Source organism: Rhipicephalus microplus, chromosome 7 (genome assembly GCF_043290135.1).
Source record: "Rhipicephalus microplus isolate Deutch F79 chromosome 7, USDA_Rmic, whole genome shotgun sequence".
NCBI lineage: Eukaryota > Metazoa > Arthropoda > Arachnida > Ixodida > Ixodidae > Rhipicephalus > Rhipicephalus microplus.
Window position 1 is genome coordinate 66,043,205 of NC_134706.1, and position 27,568 is coordinate 66,070,772.

At 47.1% G+C, this 27,568-nt stretch overlaps 1 long non-coding RNA gene across 1 annotated transcript in view; it reads right to left on the bottom strand.

Annotated features, from left to right (window-relative positions):
• Positions 1-1,679: 1,679 nt before the first annotated feature.
• Positions 1,680-27,568, bottom strand: part of LOC142766966 (uncharacterized) — a 59,306-nt gene continuing 33,417 nt past the window's right edge. The window contains exon 2 of the long non-coding RNA XR_012884687.1: positions 1,680-2,018. This is a non-coding gene — a long non-coding RNA (uncharacterized LOC142766966). The remainder of the gene's footprint in view (positions 2,019-27,568) is intronic.

Below are 27,568 nucleotides of genomic sequence, written 5' to 3' on the forward strand. Positions count from 1 at the left end.
ACGACATCTGCAGAATAACATGCAGATAGGGGCCAATGTTTTTTTGTAATATCTCTTTTCTAGCATATTTTGTGTCTTTACCCTCTTTTTCAGCCCAGGGTAGCCAGCCGTTCTAAGAACTGACTGACCTCCACGTCCTTCAACCTATTTTTCTTTTCCTTCTCTTTCGCTTACCCTCTCCTATTCCCACCTTTATTTTCATATTCCCATTCCCCTACGTACGCCGGGACCTGATTTCTTTTAGTGTCCCAGAAATAGTGTCGTTTTTTCTCGTCCATTTTCCCCCTCCATCAACTACTCGCGCCATGTGATTGCTGTGGGTAGTGTGGTTGGTGCTTTCCATTACACTGCTGCTAGCGGTTGTTTTCGGGAAGTCGGTTTAACTAAAAAAAGCCAGCTTGCACCTCATGGAGTTTTGAAACGTCAGTTTCGCCCAACAGCTTGAATAATGGTCTCAGATTATACTCGAAATCATAATTTGACGTTAAATAGCGTTCATATAGGCACAGACTTTAAAAAAAAGGAACAGACTTTTAAAGTATGCATTTATATGCACTTTTAGCAATTAGGGCACAAACGCCATAAATCGACATTCATGGCCGAATAAAGATCATATATCAAAGTGACACGATGGGAACGCAAGGAAAGAAATAGGCATTCTCCTAAAATCCAGTCTCCAATAATGAGTGCTGGGCATTTAGCATACATTTATTGCTGCGTGTTTCTCCCGAAACTGCCACTAGAAAAAGATTGCGGGGTTAGCGCTCTGAATTATGGCCATATGCGTCCAATTAACTAAAAGCGGGTCAGATTGTGAGCGTCCGACGTATAGCGTCTACAAGTTGACTTGCCGGAGAACACAAGCAGGGAGAGCAGAATTCTCCGAAGAATACTGCCACATTTGAGACTCACCTTCAGCGTTCGTCAGCCACCGGTAAATTACAGCCTTGGGTCACCTTGTCGTCATGCGTGGTTCCACCGAATGTCAATTCGCACGTAGTAATATAAGAATGCAAGAATTAAAGGAATGCCGCGGGATGTGGTAAAGATGCAGCCCCGGCACGGTGAGGACGTCTTCACTGCACGAACCTCTAAATCCGTCTGTTGATATGGTAATTTCGTTTACTTATTTATCGTATATTTATCCTATTTATTTTTTTTATATAATCAGCACTTCATTTATTATTACTTATGAAGAACGCCAGTCTACCGATAGTATTTTGCTAGACTACAGAATACGCACCAAATTTCGGTGAACGGAGAGTGTTGAAGGTGGTGCTCTTACATTACTGTCTCAAGTAAGCTAATGGTCACCTTTCTTGGTACTATTAAAATGTAAAAAAAAAGACAAACAAACGAATAGCTTTCTTAATCCGAATGTGGCAACTGTTGGCAATTTATCCCTAATACTCAATCGCTAGGAGAAGTTCCGTGTGTAGCGACTACCCAAAAGATTGGTATTAAACAGGAGCTAATTATTTCCCCTAAGTCCATGAACCTAGCGAGAAATGCGGTTTGCGATGAAATAAAGTGCCTGTACACGTAACCTTGAAAAACGAACTCTTTAAAGGTAGACTTCTGAAAAACTATGCAATCAAACAGTCGTTGCTGCATCACAATAAGGGAAGGCTTATCCAACCGAAATCGGAGAGCAGTTTCAATACACAGGATCGGTGTCATGCGTTGAATCAAAGAAATCTTTATTTCCACAAACTTTCGGCACATGAAGATCGAATGAATAGAGCCAGCGCCAAATTCTTTAGCGAATCGGAATCCCGACGGCAGGTGGAGAGGCCTGCAGGCGTCTTGGAAAATAGTAGCGCTGATGGACCAACTCTGCAGCGAACGCCAGCAGAGACAAGGAGCATGCGACGAGGTAGACGATGACGTAATCGCTTGGCGGGATGTCGAACACAGCCAAAGCAGTGCCGTTGCTGCATGAAGTGAATATTCTTCTCATGTAACGCTGCCTGATACCGGACTCTTGTAGTGCAACCATCATTCTTTGCATCTGTCGCCTGAAATCAGATATGATGATTGAGAAAGCGGCACGCAACATATACTTTTTTAACTATCGGGCTATTGAACTGCGTGGTGAACATTAGACGCGGGTCTCTCATTTGACACGCTAACGAGATCTGCTACTTTTCTGTGCTTACGTTTCCTCATTACATTTCTGCACGACTGCTTACGCCTGCATGCAACTCTTTAGCCTAAATTGCGGCTATACCCTCGATGTGCTGTTATTACCTGCCAACGGGCCTTTACTTTTCCAAAATTTCTAAAAAAAGTTAACTATTTTCGCCATTTGCGAGCCGTATACTGCTTGTTCTGTAAAGATTTGGGCCTAGCACAAGTTCCCAATGCACGCACTTCATTGCTCAATCAATGACTTTTCGAACCTTTTTTTGAAACTGAACAGATATCTTTCGCTTACCTTACAAAAAAACGCCATCAAGACCAGGCTCTGCAGCAAAGCCTTTGTAAACCTTAATGTTTACGATGTCTCATTTCAGTGCGACCAGTATTGTCACGTAAGAGTAGTTCACCAATATGTGTGCAAAGTATGCCCCCGCTAATCACTCTTGACTACTAAAAGGCGGTGCACAAAAAGCGTTTAAAGCCCTCTTCTACGTTTTTCTACGCCATAAAACTTGACGTTCATAAATATGTACCACAGAAAACGTGTCACACTTATGTGAACAAATATGCATCTGAACTAGTCACGTCCAATGCCTTCCTATTGACTGAACCCACCTACTTATCTGAGGCACATCGTTCTTTTAGCATCAGGACTAGCCCGTTTCGCTCAAGATGACAACCACGGGCTGCAATGACGCCTACGTGGTGGAAAATACATAAAAATCTGCAAGCACACGGAATACGCGAATGGCTTCTCTCGGTTTTTCGTTACATATCAGTTCACATCGAAGACAGAATAATCGAAAACATTGAAAAAAAAATGCGCCTTTAGAATCTCTCGTGAGCTTCAGAAAGCAATTTACAAAACATAACTGCAGTCAACAGTTCATGGCCCCGCAGTGGTGGTGTACTGGCTAAGGTACTCGGCTGCGGACCCGCAGGTCGCGGGTTCGAAAGCCGGCTGCGGCGGCTGCATTTTCGATGGAGGCGAAAATGCTGTAGGCCCGTGTGCTGAGATTCGCATGCACGTTAAACAAACCGAGGTGGTTAAAATTTCCGGAGACCTCCACTACAGCGTCTCTCATAGTCACATGGTAATTTTGGGACATTAAACCCTACATATCAATAAGTTCATGTCTTGCAGCCTTCTTACTATACCTTTATTCGTGAAAAACTTTCATCTAGTTGCTTCAACATGAATTCACATGGAGGTTAGCGGTATCAGTCTCGGTACTGTACTTGGCCAGCGTAAAAATAGATTTGGTGAGGGCATCATATCCTACGGCCGTCGTGCTCTCACCAAAGCAGAAGGCAACTATTCAAATACGTAAAAAGAGCGTGTGCCATTGTATGAGTCATGGAATAGTTTCAACCCCATCTTCAAGGGTTCTCATTAAGTAGGTTTGCGGACTACCACGCGTTATGTTGACTTTCGTCTTTTAAAGATTCCTCTGGTCTGCTCACTCGTTGGGCACTTAGGCCCAGGAGTACTATTTCACGTCATTTACCGATAGGGATGGGGTCGTTCAGATGCAGATTATTCATCCTGGTTACCCCTATCATCCTTTGACTAGTCGTCATCGACCCCTATTGCCAAAACACGTCTGCACTTTGTGTGATCTACATATTTATAGAGCAATGCGAAGATCCCACGCTTGCTTAACTTCAGAACTTACCGCGTCGGCCTCCATCGCCACGGATCCCTGTAGGCACGTGCCATCAAATACAGCACTTTGATAGCTGTGATGGTTTGCTATATATGAAGGCTTTATTGCTCCGAATGACGCCGGTAGCTACTGATTCTTCCCAGGCATCTGTGTTCACACCAATGCGCCTCTTTCGCGCCAACCTACATTGTGAGTGGGCTGGAGTAGCAAGATCTGACATCAGCCCGTCTCGCCGCAATGTGTGTAATGCATCGCTTCGTCACCCGCTACATCAGTTCCTGCATCGCTTGCCAGCGCCAGAATAATCCAACTCCCCGTGCTCCAGCTCCACTACAGCCCTTCTAACGTGTTTGTATCGATCTCTATAGACCTCTTCCAATCCCATGCATCTGCTAAAAATGCATGAATAATCGTCCCAGTCAGTGCATTGCAAACTACGCAGAAACTTAAGTATTGCCATTAGCACCGCTAAGTAATGTCGGTTATTTCGTATTACGTTGCATCATTATGCGTTATGGTTACCGCGTAACCTCCTAAGAGAACGCGTGTTTTACAGCGAAAGCTGCTATGAGATCACAACTCGGGTCACGCGCCACCGTAGTTATCCGCCGCCGCCGCCGGTGTCTGTTAGCACATCGCATGAAATTAGAAATAAAAACCTAGGGCCAATGACACAATGGTGCTGGAACTAAAATCCGCTGGGTTCCAGCCCAATATTCTATGACTGACCCACGCAGGCGCTTCGGACTTGTTGGCAAAGTTGCCTTAGGCAGGATGATGCCAGGAAAGCGATCGCATGAGTACGACCCATAAATAGTTTGAAAAGAGCGAAATAACAACCAGTCATCACACAATGCGTATAGCGTAACGAGTGGGCCGTCCAATGTTCCAACCCACTACAAAAGCGTGTTCTTGTTCACTTATGAACTGTGGCACATACCACCTTCAGCCATACTTCCTCATCGTCGTCAGCCACTGCATGAACAATTGGCACAAGACCCCTTACAAGTGTTTAGCGGACGCCACACATCTCAGATGAATGACGAAAAATAGCGTAGCGAATTCCGGCCTACTACCAAAAGAATTTTATTAGTAATGCCGCAGTGGGTACCAAGCAAATGTGCTTGCAGTAGCTACTCAATGAGTGTTCAGAAAAGGCTCTGGAAGGCCGCTCTTCGAGCTTTCACTGTTGCACCTTACGCGCAGGCCTGGAGATTTTTTTTTTGGTCACATGCAATAGAATCGATTGTCAAGGGACGGTAAGCCGTTCATAGGACAACCATCGTGTACCAATCTAAAAGAAATAACATTAAAATGATTCAGCCGAACAAAAGGAAATATATGCTATCAAGGTGCATCGCTTCCAATCACTCCAAGGCGACCATGTTCTCAGTCTTTTGACGTACGCGCATAATATTACTGTACAGACAACCACTAGATTTGCTCCATGCTTCCTCCTTTACGGAGGCAGGCCCTCTTCCACGCTGGACTTGGACAAGTTGCTATAACAGTGATGTCACGTTCCAGGCCACCTTGATGGGCTGCCTGCTTGTGTGCAGTCAGATTACTGATCGCTTGTGTGCGGGCTATGTTATGTGCCATCTCATTTAAAATTTTGGTTCATCTGTCTGTCTGTACATTTGTCTGTTTGTCCACCCTTAACGGTACCTCAAACGGCACCAAAGTGGCCAAACAATGCCCTAACAGCCGACCCCATCCACAGAACCCGCCAATATTGCTCAAGATTCGGCGTTCATATTTGTGTGATTGTCAATTAAAAAGCAATTATTGCGTATATCGGAGGCGCCATAACAACACGTCAATATTCTGTATGTGCGTCTCTTACTAGAAAATGCATACATAAGTAATTATAAGGACCGTAGCGTTTGTCACGTCGCGCTGACGAGGCAATGCTTGCACGATAAGGCAAGTGTTTCCAACGCTTTGCTTGCGACACGGTGGTGGCACCTACCTATCGCCTTGCGTTCTACACTTTATCACCTCAGACACGGGCGCAAACGACACGCGTATCGTTTTCCAGGATATTTCTCTTTACTCTCCCTTTCTCTCTCTCTCTTTCAATCGCTTCGATTTCGTTTCCACATGTAGGTTAACAAACTGGTTATTCTAAGCTGGTTCACGCCTTCACCTTTTCTTCTCTACCATTTATTCTCTCTCTTTTTTCTTTATCTCTCTAATGTCGCTGAGTGTACAACGGTGTAACAAGCTGCTCAATACGCGGAAGAGGGTCGACGCATTGTCCTTTTCTTCACATTGGCTGATCGAGCGCACCCCAAACGCATTACTTAACACAAAGGAACCCAACAATCAAAGTGGCCCACGTCAAGGCTAAGACGGAGGACATGCTCAAATTGTTCACAAGAGTGTCGAATCGCAGAGGCGGTCTAAGTGAGAGCAATATCCTGATGCTGTATTGTGCGTTCCTAACGAGGAGTATAAACTACGTCGCATCGGCGCTAAAATGATCCCACTCTGAGGAAGCAAAAATTCATGCGCTGATGAGAACATGCCTCAAATTCATACTGAAAATTCATGGTAGCACTAGCAGAAAGAAGCTCCTATTCCTCGAATAGGGGTGCACAACGTCCTTACTGAGGTATTTGAAGCACAAATAACGGTGCAAACAGTACGTCTCTCATCTTTGAAGGTGGGCAAAAACATCTTAAAGGCAGCAAGACTGGCTTCTTTGGCCATTCACAAGAATTTCACCGTGCTCTTTCACACCATTATGGAGACCTTTCAGATTAGCCCACTCCAAGAGAATATGCACCCTAAATATCAAGGGGCTAGGCGCAAAGCACGAGCCCGCTCCCTCATAGACTTTGCACACAAAAGCCTTGATTTAACTACTACTAATGTAAACGTTGCGCAGGATGACGCTTAAATTCATTTGTAGCTTGATCTTGTAGCTGATCCACATGGAAGAACCGTTAAAGCAGCCTAAACAAGACATATCACGGTGGCGGTGGCCGGACAAACTGCTGTAACGCTAGCTATGAATGACCCCTAAAGGCCTTACATCTACTCTTACTCGAGACCAGCCATTCGGGCCTTTCTATCTGGTGTAATCTCAAAAAAAGCGGTGGCTTTGATCAACCAAGAACCATCTGATGCCGTTCACACTATCGTTCCTAGCGCATATGGGAATCAATGTAGACCACAGCGAATCCAACGCAAAGGAACTGGCTCATAGCCAAGCGTGATCCTTCCTCGATAGTAGTCCCGATACGCTAGACAATCCTGATTTTGAACATAGCTCCGACCCATTTTTATCTTTTCACGGAAGAGTGAAACGCTCTCAGATACGGTGAAGGGAATTCTCACTCCCGTACACAAGGCTGGCTAGGCCTAAATATTTAACCAGTAGACTGTTACAAATGGGATACTTCCCGTCGAGAGGCAGGTTTAGTCGCCTTGCTCTGGACATTGATCTACACTGCCCTCAGTGCCATGAAGAGTATTGCTCGTCAGCCCACATGCTTCGGCTATGATCATTGTTACAAAAAGCCTCTCTTATAAACCAGAGGACTGATACGAAGCCTTCAAAAGTGGCGGTCTTCATAAACAACTAAGGGCTGTCTAAAGGGCCCGCGATTGGGTGGCTCGAGGACCATAGTTTCCAGTCCCAACGTGTTTGCTGCCCGCACTGTAACTACGACTCTGTAGTTCCTTAGAACACGAATAGAGTTTGTTCTCTATTCGACGCCCTGATTCCACAGACACTGCGGAATCAGGGCGTCGATGAAGTATATATAAACATCCTGGAAGAAATCTACAGGTGATCAACTGCTGCCATAGTGCTTCGTAAAGAAAGCAACAGAATACCAATCAAGAAGGGTGTAAAGCAGGGGGACACAATCTCCCCAATGCTATTTACCGCGTGCTTACAGGAGGTTTTCCGAAGCCTAGAATGGGAAGAGTTAGGGATAGGAGTTAATGGAGAGTACCTTAGTAACCTGTGCTTCACCGATGACATTGCATTGCTGAGTAACTCAGGGGACGATTGCAACTCATGATTACGGAGTCAGACAAGGAGAGCAGTAAGATGGGTCTTAGTATTAATCTACAGAAAAGGAAAGCAATGTACAACAACCTCGGAAGAGAGTAGTACTTCGAGATAGGTAATAGTGCACTTCAAGTTGTAAAGGACTATGTTTACTTAAGACAGGTAATAACCTCGAAGCCAAACCACGAGATTGAAGTAACTAGAAGAATAAGAATGGGGTGGAGCACATTTGGCAAGCACTCTCAAATCATGACAGGTAGAATGCCACTATCCCTCAAGGGGAAAGTATATAACAACTGTTTCTTGCCGGTACTTGGCTACGCAGCAGAAACCTGCAGACTTATAAAAAGGGTTAAGCTTAAGTCCAGGACAACGCAGCGAGAAATGGAAAGAAAAATAGTAGGTGTAACCTTCAGAGATATGGAGATAGCAGAGTAGATTAGGGAACAAACGGGGGTTAAGGATATCATAGTTGAAATAAAGAAGAAGAAATGGACATGGACCGGGCATGTAGCGTGTAGACGGGATAACCGCTGGTCATTAAGGGTAACTAACTGGATTCCCAGAGAAGGCAAGCGGGTTAGGGGGAGACAGAAGGTTAGGTAGGCAGATGAGATTAAGAAGTTTTCGGGTATAAATTGGCAGCAGCAAGCACAGGACGGAGTACTCTGGTGGAACATGAGAGAAGCCTTTGTCCTGCAGTGGACATATTCAGGCTGATGATGATGATGACGACGATGATGATGTGAAAGTAGAAATCTAACGACAATTACGTGTAACGTTCACATCTTCGTATCGTAAGGTGCACTTTATTACAATACTACAGATTTCTGTTCTCGAATGTGACGTTGCCTTCACGTCAACCTTTAAGTTACCCTTTGCACACCACTGTAGTCGACGTCCTTGATAATCCCAGATTATGCGAAAAACTACTACACCTTTAAAAGCACGTAGATCCCCTGGTTAACATTTGACCCCCAAAAAAACGCAGCATTGATCAAAACTGACGGCTTCGGATGACACTAATTCCCGTAAGGCGTGAGATCCACCGGTTGTTTTTACATATATATAATGAAATGCATCGGTCAATCGCCTTTCTTTCTGTTCATCTCGACAAAAGTAAATGCTTGACCCACTGGCGCTAGGAATGGCGTGTCGAAAGAACAATCGAATATTGTAGCGCTCCCACCGACCTGACCAGCCGGAGTCACTCACGGCACATTAAAAATAAGTCAAGACGAAATTACTGTACAGGTTGTCGAGTTGTCCCAATTCGTAACGTACCATGCTCCTACGGACCCACTAGTTCAACTAAGTGGCAAAAATATTTGTGGTTTATACTTGTTAGCGCCGAGCTTCAAGAGGTGTAATCCCTCGTCATCAAGTGGCAAATAAACCGCAAAAACAATTCTAAATCACACTTACCTCAACGGGAATCGTGTGTGAATCGGGATCCATTTCAAGAACGATGCAAGTTCGTCTTCGCCGATCACAAGACCACTAGAACACCCATGATCGTCCTGAAAGTATTCGCACAAATCGACGACAGCATGTGTGCCGCTTTGAGCTAACGGTAAACACAAATCCAGGTTACTGTGGGTTAGGCATTCGGGGCCGCTCGAGTCCATTGCCTTCCGCAGTGAGATCAGATACGACACGTTACCTCCAAGTTCTTCAATACCGTTCTTTACAAAGAAACGCATGCAAGGCTTTATGCTACCCTCATCCAGTCGAGACTTGAACTGCATTACGTTCTTCATTTCGGAAGAGAGCGCTGGAACACTACGAGACGCCGTGATCTCCGTCTGTGTGAACTGCACTAGAATGAACATCGCGAACATCCAGACTATAACGAGCACTTTCACAACTGTCGACGTTGCACTCGGTATTGCGGCTGGACTCCGGCCGAGGTAGGAGCTCAAGAAGAACATGATACTATTCGAAAGTTTTGTAGCGGGAACCGAGCGATAGCGAGCTTGCGCGGCCTTTAGTAGATGAAGCACCAATGCAACGGGAAACACGACAACAGATATCTGAAAGAAGGACAGCCATGTCGAACCAAATGACGGAGGCAGAGGAGTCGCTCGTCTAGAAAGAAAACAAAGCGATACTGGCGGTAGCATGTAGTACCCGTAATACGATCGCATTGGAATGCTCTTTGGGACATCGACGACCATGTCAGCGCGTCGGTCCAGGAGAAGCGAGTCGGTGTCTCCTTTATTGCATACTTCGACGAGAGTGATGTTAAGGGCAGCGTAAACAAGCTTCATGAAAGGAAAGACCTGTCCACTTTTATTACAAAGGCTCGAGCTGTCGTCACGCTTGGCAAAAGCTATTCGGTCATCTTTAGGCAAACTTCTGGCACTTGGTGCGCGTTCTGCGAGCATGCTGATTTGTGTTTCTGTGATCACGCGGCGTTCTTGGCAGGACCTGTACCCGTCCAAAGGCGCATTAATATCAACCTGCGTCACGCTAATTACTTGACACAGATGTCCGGACAGCGTCTTCAACACCTGGTCGTGCTCATCGGCACCAACTATCCACTGAATGTACGAATGGTAGCGCTCGAAATTAGCGACGATTTTCTCGAAACCTCGCAACTCGTACAGGTCTCGCCAGGACACGAGGACAACACCAGGCCTCGCGAAACTGGCGTTGGCCTGCGTAATGTACCTAAAAAAGTCTTGAAAAGAGCTGCTCCCTACACGAAAATTCCACCTAGTTACTGGAGTTCGGAACTCCTGTGTGAAGTTGTCCGAAGACTCACCGTGTCTAAACGAATCAATAACGGCCACAAATGATGACGTCCTTGCGAGTTCTACGAAAGTGCTTATATATAAAGGAGTTATTTGCCCCGAAACTCTAAAAAATGATAGAATAAAGCAAACTCCCAATTTCATGACTGCAATATGTGTGGGCGTGATGTTGGTTGTGGTATGTACCCAGACGCCACTGTCACACAATCAGCTGAAGATATTCTTGTGTGAGAAACCTGCTCACCCTGAAAGATATTCGATAACGAAAGGAACTTTGAGAGCAGCCCAGGTGCGAAGTTCTGCAATGAATAAACCTGCATTGAATTGTTGCATGTTGCTATGCATACACATTTGTCTATTGCCATTTTCTCATAAATGTGAAATCAAGCTTTGTCATGCGTGCTTTATCCCCATTAGCCGACATGGCGAGTAGGTATACCGAGCTCCTAAAACCATGAACTTTGCAAATTGTTTTGACCATTTCATGCATTCGCGGGCTATGATTACTATACAGCCCAGCGTTTTATCGGCTTAGCCTGAATTTCAGCTCACTTTTCTTGGTCTTTATGCTAACTCATGTCTACCCTGATGAGGGCTTCGCACGCCACGCTAACCATGTCGTCTAAGGCTTCTATGACAATCAGCAGAACATGGTGCAAAACCTCGCGCACGTGTATTATAGATCAATACTTAGACGGCTAAAATATTGATCCCTGATTGAATAGTTTAGTATTCAGTGATTCCTCAATCAGTAGGTCAATGTGTCGTCTTAAGAACGATGGTATATGTCCACGGACCCCATTTATTTTGTAGAAAAAGAATATTTGCTGTCAGAGTCGCAAGTATTGAACCAATCTCAAGCTTGTGAGAAAAGTCCATCTTATTAAAAAATCTGACAACACAACTTTTTTAGCGTGACGCGACGCTTACTAAGCGAAAAAAACACGTGGAAAGAAAATGCGGGGGGCGACAGAACCTTGATATTGGCGCGCCAAACGCGGTGACGTAAGTAATTTTGAAGGCATCTACGGAATCCTACGTAGCATCCAATGGATCAAAAAGAAGCACATTGTAGTCTGAGGGTGCCATAGACTCAGTATACGAAGTTTCCACGGAAATACTGAAAATACATTTTGAAATTCTGTACGTTAAGCGCGGAGATTTTCGCGCAAACTTTAAAAATGAACCTTGATTCAACCTTCATATTGTACGCTCATAGTGAACGTACGATAGCAAAACGTTTGACATTAGAATTCTCCTAATTCAGTTTGTCAATGTAAACCAATTCGTTGTTCCTCTCTAGATTCTCTTTCAAATTCAATTTTAAATAATACTATCCTCAATATTCTTTATACACCTCAGAACTAATGTCAAGGGCGTGTTATAACGTAATCTATAAAAAGAAACGGCATTGTTTTTGTGACAGCGCAGTAACAAAGCAATCGACGCGGTGCTAGTGACGTTTATACACTACCAGTATGAGGGTGCACGCATTTAAATGGGGTGGTTGTTATGGCCACCATGTTTAGCTTTCAAGTTTATTCTATTTTTTTTTTCGAAAGAAAGGAGGACTTGGGGAAAGAGGCGAGGAGTTTTTCATACTGGGAATTTGTATATATGCAAGCTTGCACTAACCAGAGGTAGTTTAGAGAAAAATATTATGGAATAAAGTTCGTCTATATGCTCCTTCCAGGTGGTTTTTCGAATGCAATCATTTCATGAGCCGTCATTTACAAGGAATATGAGACAGGTATTCAAGGTAGACTCGATCGGTCGACGCAGAAAGTGTCTTGGATACGGAATGCATGTTATCCGCCTGCTCTCGTCTAGCGTAGAACGTCCAACAGGGACGTTTCACCTTAACCAATTCTTCACAATGAAAAACCCTTGCTTAGTTAATGAAGAAATTTGCTCCTCAGCGGTTCTCGCTCAGTAACAAAATCTTGGTGCTACGCAGATAAACGAAACTATGTTGCTAGATCTGGCTAGCCATTGGCTTGAGCTCATATGGAGGATGGAACACCTTGGCCTCCGCAGTAGCCTTCCTGGCCTGCTGGATAATCCAGGTTAGATCTTGTAGATTGGGGCTGAGCAGCGTTTTACGCCATCGCTCCCGAAATTGTTGTGGGGAGTCCGTTTGCTGCTTGGAGAGCCCCCTCGTAGCATGTGGCCGCTTCTACTTTACAAGTTTCACATAACGAGTCTGAGTAACCATAACCAGAATGGAAGTCTCTGGAAACATTCTGTGCAGTTGAGCAATGCTAGGACACGAATCGGTTCGTAACATGCACCAGTATGTCAACTCTTTTCGATCCAATTTGGGTGAGACAGGAAAAAAATCTGTCGCATGTCAGGATGATACTTTGTATATTCTGCATAGCTAGCTCTTTCGTCTTTTACGAAAGGTTCACTTTCAGCGCTATCATTTGACGCGTGTACCCCTAGGGCTGCAAGGTGGGTCAGATGTCCTATGCATGGAACATATGAGACATATGAACGTTTTACACCGATCTGTTTTGAGAAGGCAGTTTTCAAGACAGAGAACGCTTTTATTTTTAGAACAAGGTTCATGAACAAGCTCCATCGAAATCATTCGTACTCCAAATGTTCAACTGATAACTAGTCTTTTTTTTCGTGTTCCCGTTCAAATAGCGCTAAACGCTTCATTCTTGCCGCGCGACTAAGTGACTCAAACTTTGATGATGATCATGAGCGTTATTCGTCAGGATAGAGATGTGCCGCTACGTGCCGACGCGGATGCGTCCACGTCGAGTGGTGTTATGCCTCTTCAATCTCTCCATCCTTCTTTTTCTCTCCGCTTCATTTTGCCAACCCATTAGTATAACATGCTATCAAGGATATATTTCGCTCCCCTAGCATGCCTGGATAGCCTAGGGGTTTTCTCACATATGAATACGTGCGCCACGTGGTCTCAAAAGTTTCCTCTTTACTTTTTCGCTTCCTTTGTGTTACTTTTTGTTTTTATTGCGATAGCAAATATATGACACTCTCGGCCGGATTCTGCCGCCTACGTCAGCGTCGGCGCTGATTTCATGCTCCGTATATGTATACGTATTTATACGAAACAAAACTATTCAGAACAAGGACTCTGGCGAGCGAAGTCGAACGTGGTACCTGCGCGTCGTGATTGCGAGCATTACAACTGAGCCACCGTGGCGTACCTACACGGACGTTCAAACCGCAGGTTATTTATATCTACCACTTACCGCTGTTAGCGGACGTCTCGGGGGGATCTATCGTGCTTTCAGCATTATCAACAAGATGGCGCAGTGAGCGCGCGGTGGCTCTCATCTCTCACACGTTTTTGGGCCCGCATAGAGAACGCATTTTACAACTAAAGCTGTTACGAGATCACTTTTCGGGCCACGCGCAGTTGTATGTTGTCCGCCGCCACCCCCGGTGTCTGTAACCACATCGCTCAAAATTAGAAACTAAAACTTGTACCAATGACACAGTGGAGCTCGAACCCGGGTCCGCTTGGTGCCAGCCCAGTATTCTACCACTGAGCTACACCAGTGCATGTGACTTGTTGTCAAACCTACCGCAGGCAGGATTGATGTCGGGAAAGCAATCGCGTTAATACGACTTAAGCCTGTTTCCCATGCGAGCGACCGAGCGGTGGCGGTCGCGACGCGCGTCCTCCCGAGAGCGGCGGGAGGACGCGCGTTCGTTTCTTATGCGCCGCTGCTGTTGCGCGACGCTCGCCGCTCTAGCGGGCACTGTTGCCCGCGGAAGGCTAAGAACACACGACACGTTACATGGACTAACCTAGAGGAGACCCTGGGCAGTGACCACTGCCTCCTAAACGTCACACTCTCCACACATCCTTTCAAACGGAAGGACACACAAGCGCGACTAGTTAACTGGGACAAAATGCGCACGGAAACTATACCGCCTATCCTCCGTTCCGGCAATTACGCAGACTGGGCTGCACACATCATGCTTACTCAGAAGAAATACGAAACCGTAGTGCGAACATCGGATGAACACCCAGCCGTTGACAACCACCTTCTGCATTTGTGGGAGGCCCGTCGGAGCCTCACGCGACGCTGGAAACGTCAGAAGCATAATAGACCCCTTCGAAAACGTATTCAGGAGCTAACTACACAGGCAGCTGAATACGCTACGCACTTAGCAGATGCAAACTGGACAGACAAATGTAATGATATCGCTCATCAGATGTCAAGCAAAAGCACATGGGGGCTGTTTCGCAGCCTCATTGACCCCACGCAAACGCGAGGAGAAACACAACGACACCTGCGAAGAGCCCTTCACGGATTTCAGGGTACTTCAACGCAACTCGCGGAAACTCTTCGCGACAGGTATCTCTGCCAGGTGCACGATCCGAGAGGTTCGGAGTATATATATTCGGGAAAAGAAAACGAGACCCTAGATGCCCCTTTTCTTCTACATGATATGAAGGCGGCAATGGCTAAAATGCGTAGAGGAACAGCCCCTGGTAAGGATAAAATCACGGTCAAGACGCTGGCAAATTTGGCCGATCCTGCGCTGGCACACCTCTTGGAATACATCAACGCCATCTGGAGTGGTCGGATATCGGTCCCTTCAGAGTGGAAGACATCACTGGTCACATTCATTCCCAAACCGGGGAAGCCAGTAAACATAGACAACCTTCGCCCCATCTCTCTAACGTCTTGCGTTGGCAAGTTGATGGAGACGATGGTGCGGGACAGACTTTCGGAATATCTTGAACAGAAAGGGGCTTTCGCCCCTACCATGTTCGGATTCCGTCCTCACAAATCGGCACAGGATGTACTCCTGCAACTACACCGAGAGGTCATCCAACCGGTGGCGATGAAACATAACGACAGGGTCATCCTCGCCTTAGATCTGAAGGGGGCCTTTGACAATGTTAAACACAGCGTCATACTCGAACACCTAAGCCTCACTAACTGTGGTCAGAACACATTTAATTACGTCAAGGACTTTTTATCGGACAGAGCCGCCCTGCTCCGCATTGAAGACTCCGAATTCGGGCCGTATCAAATGGGTACCAGAGGGACACCGCAAGGGGCTGTTCTCTCCCCCATTCTATTTAACGTCGCAATGATGCACCTGCCACGTCAGCTGGCGGCCATAGAGGGCATTCATCATGCCCTCTATGCCGATGACATTACGGTATGGGCAACTCAAGGGAACTTAGGTGCCATTGAGACCAGTCTGCAACAGGCTGCCGAAATTGTACACACCTACGCGGCGCGTTGCGGACTCGAATGCGCACCCAACAAATCCGAATTCCTTCACATTAGAGGCATGCCTAAAGACAACACAGATATCTCCATCACTCTTCCTGCGGGCCCAATCAGACGAGCGGAGGAGATCAGGGTCCTGGGCCTATACATTCACCAGCAGCTCCGGACTGACACAACATTGACGAAATTAAGGAAGATAGGAGACCAGGTGGGTCGCATGATCCGCAGGGTCTCCAACAAGAGGGGGGGACTTCGGTGCACAGATGCGTTGCGGCTAGCGCACGCTTTTGTCACCAGCAGGGTCATGTACTCCGTCCCTTACCTCTCCCTCCGCAAACATGAGGAAGAACGAATCGAGGCAATCATTAAAAAGACAATAAAGCGGGCTCTTGATCTTCCGATCTCTACATCCAACAGCCGTCTCAAGGCATTGGGTGTGATTAATTCATACCAAGAGCTGAAGGAAGCCCATCTTTTAAACCAGTACACACGGCTAGCCCAAACCAACTCTGGCCAACGCCTGCTTGCACGTCTGCACATAAGACATGATTTCGAACAACAGGAACGGGTCAAAGTGCCAGAACTGTGGCGCACAGCCCTTCTGGTCCGACCTCTACCCACTAAAATGGACAGAGATGAACACACAGCGCGACGTGACGCACGCGCTCGGGCGCTGGAACGACAATTTGGACAGAAGCCAGGTGTGTACTACGTGGACGTTGCTGGCCCCACCTCCAAGGGGTGGTACACGGCGGCTGCTATTCACGAGGGCACACAGGTGGATGGGCTAACCTTTAGGGCGTATTCTGTAACACAGGCTGAGGAGGTCGCCATTGCCCTTGCGGCCTCTCACAGTAATTCCCGATATATTATCACGGATTCGCGCCGAGCGTGTCGTAATTATACAGCCGGGTACATATCACCGTTAGCCGAGACAATACTGCGCAACTGCATAAGAGACACGGACCCTCATCCGAAACGCATTATATGGACACCGGGCCATCAGGGATTGCGGGGAAATGAGGCTGCAGATGCGGCTGCCCGAGCGCTCATTTCCGGGCTACCTTCGTCAATGCCGATGGAGACCGATGAGGAGGGTTACCCTCTCCTCCGATATAAGGAAATTCTTTATTATTATCGGGAAAGTCATCGCCGCTACCCTCCCCCCGCACGGGGGTTGAAGAAAGCAGAGGAGCGCATTTTGCTTCGCCTCCAGACGAATACATTGCTATGTCCTGCCATAGTCAAACATTTCGACCCTACGGTCACAGGACAGTGCCAGCACTGTGGGGAGGTGGCAGACACCTACCACATGGTGTGGGCCTGCCAAGCTAACGCAGCCATTACTCCTAACCCAAACCCTAGGCGAGAGGACTGGGAGGCGGCCCTGCTCGGCTGCTCAGACCTTCAGGCCCAGCAGGCCTTGGTCCAGAGAGCCAAGACGGCGGCTTTAACCAATGGGGTCCCGGAATAGAGACTCCACCTAGTCTGTAGGGGCCTCTACAGAGGTCCTACACCTCTCTTTTGTAAATAAATGTTTTTCACCACCACCACCACCCGCGGAAGGCGCCGTTCAACCGCTGTTTTCAGTGGTATCTGAAAGCCGTGCTCTTCTCAAGTGTCTCCTTTGGCGCCCCGTGCTAAAAGGTTCATCATCAATAGCCGCTCGACTTGTACGCGCCTATACACTGATTCAATTAAGTGTAACATGAATCTTACAACAAATAAGCAACGTTTGCAGATGATTTTTGTTTTGTCCTGGCTTTTTCTCGTATGATTCTTGTTGCGCGCTTATATAGCTGACCATGGAGAAGCAAAAAAAAACAAGTTAGCTTGCATGGTTTTATTTACAGCTGTTTCAGCTAGGTGAATGCTTAAGAACTGCGAGCGTGTTTTGCGCAGCGCTTCCCATGTTTCCCCGATTCATTGCTTTTGCTTTCAGCGATTTAACATTGGGACGCCGAACGAGGTTTCTGTCAGCCCAGTATACACACCTCGCAAAACTCATACATAAATTTTTGTACCTGTTCAGTCGAGTAAAAATAAAATTGATATAAAAACTCTGAGTAGTAAGCTTCGGCCGTGTTTGTGGTCAGGCTTTGGCATATGCGAAAATACCCTTCATTGGGATTTTCTGAATTGTCTACATCTCTGCTGACGTTCGAATTTGTATGCTTCCAAGCTAAATAATAAGCCTCTCAAGTTGTTCACTGATTCAGTAAAGCACCCCAGGAAGAGTTTAACCAATGGCAGGTAGCATGGTATAGGTGATACGCTCCGTGTCCCGGTTCTTTGGCTGTTGTATATACACTTGTGCGCGGCCCAGATCCGAGACTGCGCAGCAATTCTTGCTTTAGAGGGAATTTGCGTCCACATTTATTGCGGTGGTGTGCAGGAAAGCCGTAGTATTACGTCATTTCACTGAGCACACCTTTGCCGTCGACACACAGTGACATTCACTTGGCAGCCTTCGGCTGTGTAATTTAAATGCATGCTCCTAGACATGTGTTGCGGCACTGGTGCCTGAAATCAACAGCTGTTCTTCGTAATTTGCGCATTGTATATTGTGCTCGCTACCTAACGTATTGTTACGCACAAGGAGGACCAGGACGTATACGGCTGAAGGGGGCCGTTTATTTTGGTCGCGAAGAGAACCGCCGGCGTGGCCAACAGGCTGATGATCGCAGTCGCGTCGTCTTCTTTCTCTTTCCAGCTTGGGGCAGCCAGCATGTTCACCCATCTTCGTTTTCTTCCAAGGCATGCGTAACATTCCTCCCCTCGCAGACGAAGCCAGCCGGGCGAGGTAACCGATTCACCTTGGTGTGTACAACTTCAGTCGAGCGACATGGACTGCTTGGGGTTTAGCGGCTCTTCTACCACTTCTCGTGAGGCGAGCTATTGTGTATGTGACTTCCGTGATTTTGTCGAGAACGACAAACGGTCCGTCGTATGTGGCCAAGAACTTTTGGCATAACCCGCGTCTTCGTACCGGAGTCCACAGCCACACAGACTTTGCGCAGAAAGACAAAGCGCCCCTAATCCCTGCTTCTCGGACATGTCACACTATCAACACGGGTTCGGCCAATCCGATTAGACAAAAGCCTTACCGTGTTTCGCCATCCGAGCGGCGGATTATTAATGAGCAGGTGAATGAAATGATTGAAAACGGTATCATTCAAGAGTCGGTAAGTCCATGGGCAGCCCCAGTAGTTCTCGTTAAAAAGAAAGACGGATCCTGGAGATTTTGCGTCGATTATCGCCGATTGAATGATGTAACAAAAAAAGACGTGTACCCACTTCCACGTATTGATGATGCCATAGACTGTCTGCATTCGGCCTCTTACTTTTCCTCTGTAGACTTAAGATCGGGTACTGGCAAATTCCCATGCATCCTGAAGATAAAGAAAAGACAGCCTTTGTAACACCTGACGGCCTTTTTGAACTCAACGTGATGCCATTTGGACTGTGCAACGCGCCGGCGACGTTCGAGCGATTTATGGACACTGTTCTTCGTGGCTTGAAGTGGAGCATTTGCATGTGCTATCTCGACGACGTCGTCATCTTTGGCCGCACCTTCAGCGAACACAATTCACGTCTGGATACTGTACTGACTTGCATAAGAAACGCTGGCCTTCTTCTTAACTCAAAGAAGTGCTACTTCGGAGACCGACAAACCCTTGTTCTCGGGCACCTAGTCGATCAGGAGGGCATCCGTCCAGATCCCCAAAAGACAGCAGCCGTTGAAGCATTCAATGTGCCGCGCTCTGTGAAGGAGCTCCGCAGTTTTTTGGGGCTTTGCTCCTATTTTCGCCACTTTATACCTAAATTTGCCGATGTCGCGTATCCGCTGACATGTTTGCTACGGAAGAATACTCCCTTCGAGTGGACTCCGGAGTGCGAGTCCTCCTTTTGTCCACTGAAGTTCCTCCTGACGTCGCGGCCTGTTCTTCAACACTTCAACCCATCAGCTCCAAACGAACTGCACACAGATGCCAGCGGCATAGGAATTGGTGCCGTCCTAGTTCAACGCTATGGTAACCGCGAGCACGTGATTGCATACGCAAGTCGCTCCTTGAGCAGGCCCGAGCAGAATTACACTGTCACAGAACAAGAATGCCTCGCGGTAGTATTTGCGATTCAGCAGTTTCGGTCTTACTTATACGGACGCCCTTTTACAGTCGTCACCGACCTCCACTCATTGTGTTGGCTCGTCAACCTTCGAGATCCTTGCGGCCGTCTAGCGCGCTGGGCACTTCGGCTCCAAGAGTATAACTTCATAGTCTCGTACAAAAGTGGTCGACGACACGCCGACGCAGATTGCCTTTCGCGCATGCCACTGAGCACTACAGAGTGTGACGCCGATGACCTCGATCACCTCGTAGCTTCTGTGTCACCAAAGTTTCCCGACCTCAGTACTTTCAAAGATGAACAGCGAAAGGACACCAGGCTATCATCGCTTTGCACAGCTCCTACGGCATGCCATTTCTGTGTACGCAACGGACTCCTATATAAGAACTTTTCCAGCTTGGGGCAGCCAGCATGTTCACCCATCTTTGTTCACCCATCTTCGGCATGCGTAACAGTATGTTCACTGGCCAGCCACGCATTCCGGCACTAGGAACTGGCCAGTGCCACCGGACTTGTAAACATCCTGCAAGCTTGAGTGCTGTGCAGTGCAGTAAGGGACGCGGGAACGCGGACAAGTGAGTCAGGAATTTTGTGCGAGATATAGGTGTTGTTGAAGGGAAGAAAAAATAAAGGCTCCTGACGATTGCCTTGGTTCCCCAAATTGTACACGCTTCGTGGCCCTCCTTGTTGAGGCACGTCACGAAATTCCTTTTTAGTGACTTTCGTGGAATGCTAGCTACGTGTCAAGTTGACTGCTGTAGCACCCGTCTTTCTCTCTCGTTCATTTGAGCTCTGGCAGCTATCACAATGTGAAGAGTTTCATCTTTTTTTAAGCCAAGAAAGTTTGCTGCGACCGAGAAGTACGGCGTGCCATCCAGCGCCTAAACGTTGTAGTAACCATTGGATGAAAATTTAAAAAAAAACAGGCACGTGCACACGTTTGTAACTCCGGCGGAAGCTTCGTCGAGAGCAACAAAAAAAAAGAGCAGAACCTCGATTTCACCAGTGAACATGGCCATTTCAAGCGAGAACGACTTTTACTTTATGCAAGTAAAAATCGTTATCACGTCTGTCTCGCAGACGTGCGATTTTCTCTGCGATTCGGCGTGCGGTGCGACAATGCAACTGCCGGAGTGATGACGTTTCGTGACGTTTCGTGACGTATCATCGCGTCGCACCACTGCATAGTCAGTTCGGCAAGCAACAAACCGGCCAGATATTTTTTCCAGCATCGCACCGCCGCATGGGAGCAGCCAATCAAAGCGCGAGCATACGAATGGCGTCACGACACTAGTGGCGCCATCTCCCTGTGGTCGCTACCATCACCCGTGGTCCAAGGCTCCAGGCGAGTCGATGGAGCAGTGCGAGCGTGGATTTGCTGACATCGCTAACTGCAGCGGCATGACAAACATCGAGTACATTTCCCGGGTGTCGCAATATTATTCCGGATTGAATAAAGTGATGCTTGAAGTGTGCCTTTTCTGCAAGACAACGCCCGTTTTGAAACCACTAGCGAGATCGGAGATCGTGAGCAGCGATGCAAGGTCATTTCTCAGGTAACCACGGCTACCCATTTCCTTAACCTCGTGTGTGGGTAAGCTTATGGAAACAATGGTCAGGGATAGGCTTTCCGATTACCTCGAGGCCCGTCGAACCTTTGCCGACACTATGTACGGCTTCCATCCACATCGCTCGGCTCAGGACATTCTCCTGAAACTCCACCGTGACGCTATTGAGCCGGTAGAACATCCCAGCGACGACAAGGTAGTCCTCGCCTTGGATCTCAAGGGAGCTTTTGATAACGTTACCCACGAAATAATTTGCCCATCTGTCCCAAACAGACTGTGGGCGTAATGCTTTCAGGTACATCCGCCTGTTCTTGATGGAACGGCAGTCGTACCTCCGCATTCAAGACAAGGAGCACGGTCCGTATCTTCCAGGTACTCGAGGAACACCGCAGGGAGCGCTCCTCTCTCCCCTTCTGTTCAATCTCTCCATGGCTCATCTCCCCAACTGCTGAAAGATATCCCCGGTGTACGGCACGCTCTGTATGCCGACGATATCACGCTGTGGGCAACACACGGTTCTCTTGGCTGCATTGAGGCCAGCCTGCAGCAAGCAGCATCGGTCGTGGATGACTACGCCCATCGCGACGGCCTCGAATGCTCCCCCGTGAAATCGGAGTATGTGCATCTTTGCCCTAAACCAGAAGACATGACTGAAATTGTATTTTCCTTGCGCACCGGGCCTATCCCGGAACGAGAGGAAATCCGCGTCTTAGGTTTCTTTATACACAAGAGCCGGAAAGTCGATACCACCCTGCGCAAATTATGTACGGTCGGGGATCAGGTGGGCCGCATGGACCGCTTAGTCTCGAACAAGTGAGGGGGTTTCAGATGCCGCGATGCTCTACGCCTCGCCAACGCTTCTTGACCAGTCGAATTCTTTATTCGACACCCTACCTACGTTTGCGCAAATGCGATGAGAACACGCTAGACAACATTCTCCGAAAAATATACAAGTGCGCCCTAGACCTCCCGATCACGACGTCTAATCAACGTCTTGCAGAGCTGGGCATGACCAACACGTACGGGTAACTCAAAGAGGCCCATCTCAACAACCAGTACCTGCGGCTTACCAAGTCGCACGCTGGGAGATGTCTCTTACGCCTCCTCCATATCTTTTACACCTACAATGCAGAGGGGCGGACCACGATCCCAGAGGACTGGCGTGGAGCGTTGGTTATTCAGCCTCTGTCCCAAAACATGGCTAGGTAGACTCACCAAGGCAGGCGAACTGCGCGGGTTACAGCTTTGCAGGGATGCTATGGGTCCTGTCTTGGAGTCTGCTATACGGACGCGTCCGGCCCTCACCATGGGGGGTGGTACACGGTGGCCGTAGTCCATCAAAACGTGCCTGTCCAAGGGCTCACATTTCGAGCCACGGACATCACTCATGCAGAGGAAGTCGCCATAGCTCTCGCCGCAGCGGACTCCGCATCTCAGTTTTTTATTACCGATTCGCGGAGTGCGTGTCAGAATTATTGTAAAGGTCGTATCACCGTTCGCGCTGCTTCAATCCTTAAGCGCTGTGATTACATGGATGGCCCGTATTCACGTTTCGTCATCTGGACTCCAGCTCACGCAGGACTAGGTGGCAACGAGGCTGCCGATGCCTCGGCCCGCGCGCTTGATTTCCGGGACCCGCCTCGCCCTTCATTGCCTGATGATCCAGAACCTAATCTGGTAACTTCCTTTCGCAAAATTACAGTGATGTACAAATCGAACAGGCTCCAATTTCCGCCCCCAGCGCCGGGCCTGACTAAGTCTAACGGGCGCTGGCTTTTGCGCCTTTACACCAACACAGTATTGTGCCCGCCTATACTTGAGCACTTCAATCCGGCCTTCTCCGGGGAATGCCCGCACTGTGCCCATTCGCTAGCGGATACTTTTCACATGGTGTGGGCATGCCCTTCTAACCCGGCGGTCTCCCCTATCACTTCCCTACACCCCCTACCCGAGAGAGATGGGAGGCTGTCCTGCTCGGCTGCTCGGCCTTGGCGGGCCAAAGAGCCCTCGTGGCCAGGGCGCGTGCCGCCGCAGAAGCCACAAAGGTCCCGGACTAGGGACTCCTCCTATAGCTTGTAAAAGGTCGGCCCTTAAGGTCGTCTTTCTCTCTCAAATGTAAATAGTGTCATTAAATGTTTTTCACCACCACCACCTACCGGCGTCTCTCACTGGCTCGCTTCGCTTCCACCTTTGCTCTTCACATCGATGGCATCGATAAAGTAATAATGTATGCTAACGCATTACATACGAGCGCAATGCTTGATAGTGTTGTCAAAAACAAGCGCTCGATGACGAGCTCACATGTGAACGGCGTAGGCGACAGCCGGCGCCTGCGATGCTAGGCCTACCTGTCGGAATCGTGAATAGTCAGCTGTTACCCTGGTTATGACGTGCTTGTCGTTCACGAATGCGATTTATTAATTATTTTATAGAACGAAGCGTGGCTGTGCACTGTTGTTTGCTTTGAGCCTCATTGCGGGGATACCAAGTCGTTCAACCCTGCATGCCAAGGCGCCGCATGGGGGCGGAGCATGCCGCGCTCCCTCGCCGCCGTGTGTCCCAAAACGTCGCATGCGGCACGCCGCATCATGCGACGCCGCACGCCGCATCGCACGGAAAATCGCACGTCTGTCTTGCGCTTGCGACAAAGATTGCCTTCATTTTTTACGAATGCAAGAATATCTTCTTCTTCAAAAAAAGGAAATACTGCTGAGTCTTTCGATAAAACGGCGCTGGTGGGTGAGGCCCTTGTGGATGAATCGGGAAGAGGAATCGTAGTTCTTCACCTTGGTAATGCGGATTAGAAATTTTAATTCTTAGTAGCTCTTTATAGAATTGTTTCGTCACATTGTGAAATGTTTGAGCAGATGCTTTTGCTGATGGCTGGGACAGAGAGTATTTTAAAAAATACTATCATATGACACCTGAGACGTTTAAAGAGCTCCACTCACTTGTCGAGGAACCGCTCACTTGGATGCTGGTCACAAGAGAGCCCGTGCCATCAAAAGCAAGGCTTGCCATTACTATAAGGTATATTCGCATACCACTTCACTGTTTAATTTTTTTGCTCTTATCTTTTTCCATACTAACTAAAGGACACAAACAGTTACTTCATTTTCAGATATCTCGCCTCTGGAGTGTACATTCAGGATGTAGCCATGGCTTTTAGAGTGGAAATTTCCATAGCCGCCGGTATCATTCATTTCACTTGCAGACTACTGTGGGGTGTACTGCAACCTCTTGTCTTAAGGTACGCTGTACGTATTTTAAAAGGAATGTGTTCCTTGGCCTTTTCTGCCGCTTTTTATGTGAAAGCGGCCGTCCGTGCTTTTGTGCTCTTGTTTTTGTTTTTTCGCATTTTTGCGTACATGCCTGTTCTATTGAATGTACTCGGTGACAAAGGCACAAGTGGACATCACTCAAATTTTTTCAGTACTGCTCTGACCTCATGACGGGCTTATTTCAGTAGCCCTCCAAACGTTAAACTATCAACTTATATCTTACAAAGTACAAGCATACCTCTTTTTTTATTGATTTTCCCTGTGATGAGACATTCGCTTATAGACGACGATATTTCAGCGTATGAGTGATGACAATGTTGCTCATTTCAGATTCCGACAGCTACCAGGTGGCAAGAGATCGCAAATAATTTTTGCGACAAGTGGGATTTCCCCTTTTGTGTTGGAGCGGTGGACGGGAAACATATCCGAATTCAAGTGCCACCACACTCCGGAAGTCTTTACTATAACTACAAGGTGATGGTGAAATTGCGTGAAATGCTTTAAATTTCAAGCATATCCTCTTATCAAGTTTGTAACACAAGCTGAAGGTAGAACAGGCTGAACATTTATTTAGTGCCGCGTCTTTAGTGTACCTTCTTCGATCAATAGGTTCTGAGTTCTTCTCTGACGACCAAATTTTCTCTTTATCGTAGGGGACCTACTCCATTGCCTTGATGGCAGTGGTCGACAGCAACCTGAAGTTTGTTGCCATTGGGCGGCAGAGCGATGGGGGAACATTCAGCAACTCTAGATTCGGCCGAGCTTTGGAGAATAGCCTGCTGTGTCTTCCACCGCCGCAGCGACTACCTGATGACACCGCCATTGCTTCACATGTGTTTGTCGGTGATGAAGCTTTCCAGCTTCGCCCAGAATTTCTACGGCCCTATCTGGGGACTCGACTTGAAGATTACAAACGAATATTCAATTATCGCCTGAGCCGCGCAAGGTGATTTGAATGGCATGGAATTGTCATTAAATGAAAGAACTGTTGACATTAAGTGACTTATATGTACTTATACATAATGTTCTTGTGCTGTTCAAACCTACATTTTCTCTTATGTCAAATACTCGCCTATACTTGCGTCATGATTTTTTACGCGCAGGAGGTGCGTGGAAAAATGCTTTTGGCGTCATGACATCAAAGTTTCGAATATTCAGGAGAACCATAAACCTGCTACATGAAAACGCTGACTATGTTGTCATGGCGTCGTGTGTTCTCCACAACTTCCTATCGGTAGACGTCTTCTACATGCCCACCCATTATGCGGATAGAGAGGATCCGTATGGAAATACAACGAACGGCCAGTGGCGCTCAGCAGCGCACGCAGAAGGAACTGCGGTGATTCAACTACAGCCTCCTGTGGCCCACAATTGCCGCAAATGAGCGGCTGAAACGAGAGATATTTTAGATCTTATTTTATAAGCCCACAGGGGGCCGTGCCTTGGCAGCGGGCGTCCGCCGGACTACGCCCTTAAAGTTTTTGCAAAATGTATCGTAGGGTACACGCCAAGGTGAGCGATGAGCTTTTAGCGAGAAATTCAAAGCTTGTAATATACAAATAACGAGATAGCCTATACTCAATTTTCATTCATTCTTTTTTTTTGGGGGGGGGGGGGGGTAGGCGTGTAGTATCAGCTCATATTTTGTAACATACCGTGTTCTCTTTTCATTGAAGTTCGAGTGTCGTTTTACCTTAGTTATAATATTGTATAATACACCACACTCCATCCTAGTATTATTTTATATATTATGTTTTATATTTTATTTCTATAATTCTGGGGCTACTGACGTGGCTTCAGAAATCGTGTGTTTATGCATCAACTCCACTGTATTACCGCTAAGCAAACATAAAATGTTACTGGAAAGTACACTATCTAAAATTTCATGCACAGTGTCATATTTGTTGAAACCGCTGTTTCCTCGCAGGCATCCATGTTACTGATGCTCCTGAAAGCAATGTATGATTCAGTAAATTAATGACTATACATTACAAAGGCGTCAGCAAGCATACGAGTACTACGTTACATTGGCTATTTAAAACTCGCGCTTCATATCGCCACCTGATATTTACAATTACGTCACGTACCGCCTAGGTTCCAACACGTCTCTGAGGAAAGTCACCTGCTCAGTGTGCGGCCAATATGCTGTCTTCGATGGAGCTGCGGCACCACTCTTTTTGATTTTTTTCTCTTCTTTTATTTTTTTTCCCTGAATGTGTCCTTAAGGTTCTTCCAACGGGCTTGAAGTTCGTCTGCTGTCACTGAATGAGAAAAATTTCACATCAGAGCAAATCTTGTAAAATAATACATGCGTGGCACATATTTTGAAACTATAAGTTAAAAAAAAAAGTCTTTACATGCACAACGTGTACGAAAAGAAAATGTTCACGAACGGTAGAGAAATAATCTCAAGAGCAGTAAATGTCTACGTGACACGTGACGCATCTCGTTTCTTAATTCTATAAAAGCAAATGAGAACGTGTGTGGGCATTCGAAATGATGAATTGATGGACTTTAGTGCCACCCCGTAACTCCATGCTTGCTTCTTCAGTTATGCACACATGCACACATGGTCGTATACACACAAAAAGACATTGTTTACTTACCAGATTCATCGACTTCTCTAAGAATCTCGGCAATTTCTTTCCAGATGATCATCTTCTTCTGCTTATTCCGGAAATGTTTACTCTTTACGTCCCAAAGAATATGTCATTTAGCAACTTCAGCAATCAACAACTCGTTGAAAGCAGCGCGAGACATTTGTG